This window comes from Nanorana parkeri, unplaced genomic scaffold (assembly GCF_000935625.1).
Source record: "Nanorana parkeri isolate BGI_ZX_2015 unplaced genomic scaffold, ASM93562v1 scaffold149, whole genome shotgun sequence".
In the NCBI taxonomy this organism is placed as follows: Eukaryota; Metazoa; Chordata; class Amphibia; order Anura; family Dicroglossidae; genus Nanorana; species Nanorana parkeri.
The window spans coordinates 1,281,149-1,287,752 of NW_017306417.1; positions in this window are offsets into that span (position 1 = coordinate 1,281,149).

Below are 6,604 nucleotides of genomic sequence, written 5' to 3' on the forward strand. Positions count from 1 at the left end.
GGATTACTTCTTCTACATAGAACATTTTCTTGTTCCTAACCTGGTTTAGGATATTGTGTTAATGTGTTAATGGCATTATATGAAATTAATTTTCCCACTGGTGATGGAAACAAAGTCCATGAACCTACTGTGTGCCTACTGTGCCTAATGGTATCACCAGCCCTGAATGAGTCAGATTGGGGGATAGCCATCTTATTTCCATGACCAGCAGCTTTTTCTCCTTGTTTTGCTGTTGCAAGCAAATACAGGTTGACTGATCTACTAAGCTATTAGTAAATCACCTCCTTGTCTGTATAAGTTTCATGTGAAGCAGGAAAACATATTTTCCACCGTTTCATTGGATAAAAAAAAAGTTTAATTTAGAATAAAGGTTTTAAGAAATTGATGTAAAAAAATCTGTTTTATAAACAAACCTAAAACATTATTTGGTATTTTCCAACATGTTTTGCACTTTACTTTTTCATAAAAATTATCCTTAAAGCTTTAACTTTTTTTTCCACTTTTAATTTATGTTCCACAAAGAAAAATCACTTCCTCAAGGTATGATTAATTTTGGAGTATTGTTCTCTCAAATATGGTCTTCAATGTAAGCATAGTTCATAGAAAAAAAACTGTATTCATAGAGCTAATATTTGTGAATTAATATAAATATTTTTAAATCCTGATAAAGAATGTTCTAATTATTCTGTTACTTTTAGTAAATAAATGACTGCTTTCCTAAATTCTGAGCACATATTTACTATAAGGTTTTTGTTTTTCACACAGGACCAATGTTTTCTTCCAGAGCAATCAATTTTATATTTAAGGATACTTTATTAATGGAGCACTTTTCACTGGCTTAGTACACCACTATTCATTTAACATACTCAAATAAGCATGAGAAGAATAAAAAATAGTCAATTGCCCCAAATCTGTCTTGATGTTTGCAAAACAGGTTGACTGCGCCAACATTAATCTACATTCTGCAAAGTGAAATTTAGATTTTTGTCTCTATGCTCAGCCCATATTAAAGAACTCCAGGAAACAAACGTGTTAACCCTTTCAGTGGGGCGACCCCCTCACTGCAAGGGTTAAGTGTTCATTAGTGTCTAGGTGCTTAAAGAAACATTATACTCGCTATGTGAGTAGGCTTGTTCTTAGACCGGTGTCTCAAGTGTTTCTCCCCCTCTGCTGCAGCGGTCTAAGGATCCTGGTGCCATTAAGCTCAATGCACTGTGCATAGACTGTGTATTGGCGTGAGGACACCAGGAGCAATCCATCTTTGCAGCGGAGCAGTAGACGCACTTCACCGATCACAGAAGCAGGGAGCCACCTCAGAGCCACCTCAGACGGTCTAGTGAGTATAACTTTTTTTTTTAGCATCTAGACAAGAACGAGCACTTAATCCTTGCAGTGAAGGGGTAGCCCCACTGCAAGGGTTATTAAAATGTTTAATCAGAGTTCTTCTTTAAATGAATGCAGATTTTCTGGGCTGGGCATAAACACTTTTCCCTCTTGAAATTAAGGATATTCATTTTGCTTAAAGGAAAGTTGTGCTGAGAGAAACATGTTGACTACCACTGATGACTTTTCCCACTAAAAATGCTGGGTGTTTGGCTGTCGTTTTGATCCAATGCTGTCAATGCTTTGAGTCACTAACCCAGGCCAAAAATGCAGATTCCAGGTTTGTTCCAGGACAGTGGATCAGAAAGGGTTTATAACACAGAGCTAGAATTTTTTGAAGGGGGCAAGGGCATCAAGGCAAGGGCATCCTACATATTTCTCTCAGCATAGATTTCCTTTAAACCTAAATTCATCAGCGGTGAAAGAAATTGTGTAGTATGTGGCTCCACACCAGCAAAATATAAATGCTCATTTAGCCTAAGGGGAGGTTGAAAGCGGAGCCACTTCTCTTTGCTGATCATGTGGCCACTACCTCTCCGATGTCATCATGCACAATGCAGGCCCGCATACATTCTAAGAGCCCAGGAGAGCGCCAGCTACCAGGGGAGTGAGGTATTAGGTACATAGTACTCTACTTGAAAACGCCTTAAAATAAACAAGGGTTTAAACTAGACATGTGCATATAACAAATGTATTATATGCCCGAATATACGAAAACTATATTTGAGCATACATAAATTCGTTTTCAGCACGCGCATCGGTCATATTGTCCGCCAGCGTGTTCCCCGCATGCCTACGACCATCTTTGAGGTGGAGTGAATGACGTCACTTGACAGTGACATCAAACGCTGAACGAGTGGTGGCCATATCGGACAACGGCGTGTTCTGCGCATGCCCACCGCCATTTTGAAGTATATCTTGGTATACACCAAGAGGGCGGCGCTCGAACATGCGGGCACCGCCATCTTGGTATATACCAAGATACACTCCAAGATGGTGGTGTGCATTAGCAGAACGCGCCGGTGGCCAATATGGCCGTCGCTCGTTCTGCAGTTTCCGTGTGCATTTTCAGGTTTGGAGGCTTGTTGCCTCTGAATCCGAAACAACATAAAAATGTATTTCTTTTGGCGAAAGGAAGGAAAATGTTTTTCGTTTTCATCTGTTTCGTCTGAAAATGAATTTTGTTGCCGTGCACATGTCTAGTTTAAACCTTGCTATCTGGGATGGTGGAGTAGCTGACTGGAGTTTAGTTTTAAAGTAGTACTAAAGGCTCTGTGTTTTTTACCTTAATACATTTTCTGCATTAAGGCAAAAAACACCCAGCACACGTCCCCGCACACTTACCTGCAGGCGCTTGCATCCTCTGCCACGACCCAAAAGATACTCAGGTTTCTCAGAAATTCCTAGTTGTGGGAAAGGGTACTGAGTGTAGAGTAGCTATAGCTATTATGCCATCAGTCAAACTGTGACTGCAAGGGTGGGGGCTAGTTGATGGAGGCACCCATATGGCGGGGGGCTACTGGTTTGGATACCACTAGAGAACAAGAAACTAAAAAAAATTAAAGATTTAAAAAAGTGTTTTACTTTAAAGTAAGTAAAGTAAGTCTGCCAACAATAGAATAAAAAAAAAAAAAAAACTAAATCAAAAGTTTAATGTCACTTTAAAGTGAAACTGGTCATGGGGGTGCTATTAAAGGCATGCCACTCAGGATTCAAGCTAAACTAGTGCAATAAGTTAAGGTAGCTAACTTCAGTGAGAACATCATTCTAATTCTGAGGCAGTTGATAAAATATGTCTATGCTTTCAGTGCGGTTTCCCATCCTTGAACCACTGTGTGGACAATGGGTGTATGAATTTGTTACGTTGCTCTCCAAGGTCGTAGAGGCACTGAGAGCTGTGCCGCTTGAACATATTAAATCAGAGTATAAAGCACCCTGTGAGTTGATTCTTTTTACTGGTATTATGTTTGTGATAGGTTCAATTTAAAACACTCCTAAAAATATTTTTCCTGCCTGCTTAGGCTTTTTGGCACACAGGTTCCTAAACATGCAAGTTAGTAGTGCCACAACCCATGTCATTCAATACAAAATAATGAAAGCTGTCAATTGTTTACAATGTTAGCAGGTTTTACACAATCTTTCGCATGCTTTTCTATGTTTTCTGCTTCATTTGCTGAAGCACTTAATTGCAAAATTGCCTCGTTGTAAATAATGCATTATAATATTGTAGTACTTTTAATAAATATTAAAATATTTCAGGAGTGTTTTCTTTGTAATAGTATGTTCCATAATCCAGTCCAAATAGTCAACTGGATTTTTAATTACTTAAAACATAAATAAAATACAGTGCTCAATGCCTTTTCCTAAATTTGTTTAAACAAATAAAGCTAAAATCTCCACTGCTGCTTCCACTATAAAGGATTGCAATGTCCCTTAAAGAGGAACATTACCCAGATCTTTGAAATGACAACAAACACACCTTTAGAAATGTTTAGTAATGACAATCTACAACCAGATACTTCTAGATAATTGCCGGCTTTGTATTCTCTACATACCTTATTTTTCTTTTCCTCCCCATCCTTCTCACAGTGGCCATTATTACTAAAGGCAGATTAATACATATCCCTTTACTTCCTGGAATTCTGGCACATGTTACTAGGACATGTGACCATGCACACCATCTCAGGGGAGAAAAATGCCCAGCAAGGCAACCTTCCCAGGATGTAACACTTGGGCAAATTACATCCTATGTTGCAAAGTGGACCAGGAAGTAGAAAAAAATAAATTGTAAGTAAAATAAAAATATGTTTGTTTAACTAATGAATGTGAGATGATTTCATAGCATGCAGAACTGCATGCTGTGATTTTGAGTGGAAGGGGATAAAGGTCCAGTTTAAAGCCCATTTCCACCTTTGCCTAGGTATTTAACCCTTTCGCTGCCAAGGACGTATGGCATACGGACCTAAAAAAACAAATAACATGCCAGCAATGTACAGTACACCGTATGTACATGAAGCAGGCACATGCAGTTGCTGTATTGTATATGAACACAGAAACTTACAAAAGTGCAAATGGACTCAAAGGTCCAATTTCTTTCGGTGGAGTCCCTAAATACTAGTAGGCACTGGTTTACTCTCACTGCAGTAGAAGGTGAGTTGTATATGAGTCACTGGCACTGATTTGTTTTTAGCCACCGATAAGTGGTAAAAGTAGGCGTACCAGTAAGGCAGTGACCAATCAGACTTAGGGGCCCCCTTCTTCATTAGAGAGTTACTTTAAGTATTTAACAATGGCAAGAACTTAATGGCATCAGCAAAGGGAACTGGCACCCAAAAAGCAAATGTTTAACCACCTCCCGTTCGTGGACGGCCGGACGGGAGCCTTATAGGAGCTGGAGGGGCGTCCTGCCCCTCCCTCGTGTGTGGCGCTCAGTTGGCTGTTTACATTCAAGCGATCAGGCACGAGATCGCTTGTAGTAGCTGCGGGTGTGAGCCCCTCCCCCCCGTGCCGCCGTCATCGCCGCCGCTGCCAGTCCCGAGATCCGCTGGGACCAGCACAGCGACTCTATTACTAGAGATCAAAGGGAGGTCAGTAAACGATCCCCTTTGATCTCCTCTCCAGTCCCCGAAAGCAGGAAGTGATATATATTACATCACTTCCTGCATTCATTGTCACTCTCCGGTTGCAGATGTCGGAGAGAAGCTGCTGAAGCAGATCTCTGCTTCCTCAGCTCCTCTGGGGGTCCCTAGGTGACATTAGGGGTCTTGGAGACTCCTGAGGTCTCCATAAAGAAGACCTGTCATGTGAATTAGATATCACATAGGGGGTTTCTTATCCCCCTATGTGATAGCAATAAAGTTAAGTTTTAAAAAATAAAAGTTTAAAAAAAATGAAAGCATAAAAAAATAAAGAGGCAAACAAAAAGTAAAATAACACAAAATATATGTCGGCTGTGCCTATGTGCAAAAAACGACGATTGCACACATTACGCCGTACATGTTACATATCGCCGCGAACGTCGGAGTGAGAGCAATAATTTTAGGGCCATTAATTACTGATAACACTATGCTGCGCTACAGCTCGCGGTATACTGAGACCGCCGCAGCCGGTACGGATCTGGACATTACTGTCGAGATCCACCCAGCTGCGTGATTGACAGCGGGCTCTGTCTATCAAGAGGCAGAGCCAGCTGTACCCTCCCCGTTCCGCCAGTCAGCACTGGAGGATCGGAGCGGGGAGGGGGGGAATCCCTGAAGGGAGCCGTGAGTGATAGTCACGGCTCTCTGCAGGGAGATGATCGAGAAGTGAGCGAGCGACGGTATGTGTTCTCTCACTTCCCGATCTATTGAGCTGACGTGTGACAGTTTCATTGTCACACGTCGGCTCGAACTATGAGGATGAGTGAAAATCACTCACCTCATAATTCTCCTTTAAGAACCCAAATTGATTTCCAGAACTGTATTACATTTAAAAAAAAAATGAAAATGCTTTAAAACTTAATATTAAAAACTGCTTTGACAGATGGCAACGGTCACCAAGTTATATAAAAAATGTCTATGATTGAAATTGATATATGATGGAAATGTTAAAGTTACAGTATATTTATTAAGTCTTTTCTTAAATGCAACACTAAGGCCAGAGTACAAACTTCAGATACCAACATGTGCCTGCCCATGCCTATAGCAGCTCCTTAAACCCTATTGCTTATGGAGAATCCTAAACCATTCTTTAAAGCAGTGGTTCTCAACCTGTGTAACCTCGGGACCCACATGTTTCCTTGGTCATTAAGGCGTGACCCGAAAATGATTTCATTTCTGAAACATTTTAATTTATTACACAAAACAACTTGTGCAGTATTCAGCAATATATATATATATATATATAGGTCTATATATAGATCTATATAGATATATATAGATCTATATATATATAGATATATATATATATAGAAGAGAGAAGCTGCTGAAGCAGATCTCTGCTTCCTCAGCTCCTCTGGGGGTCCCTAGGTGACATTAGGGGTCTTGGAGACTCCTGAGGTCTCCATAAAGAAGACCTGTCATGTGAATTAGATATCACATAGGGGGTTTCTTATCCCCCTATGTGATAGCAATAAAGTTAAGTTTTAAAAAATAAAAGTTTAAAAAAAATGAAAGCATAAAAAAATAAAGAGGCAAACAAAAAGTAAAATAACACAAAATATATGTCGGCTGTGCCTATGTGC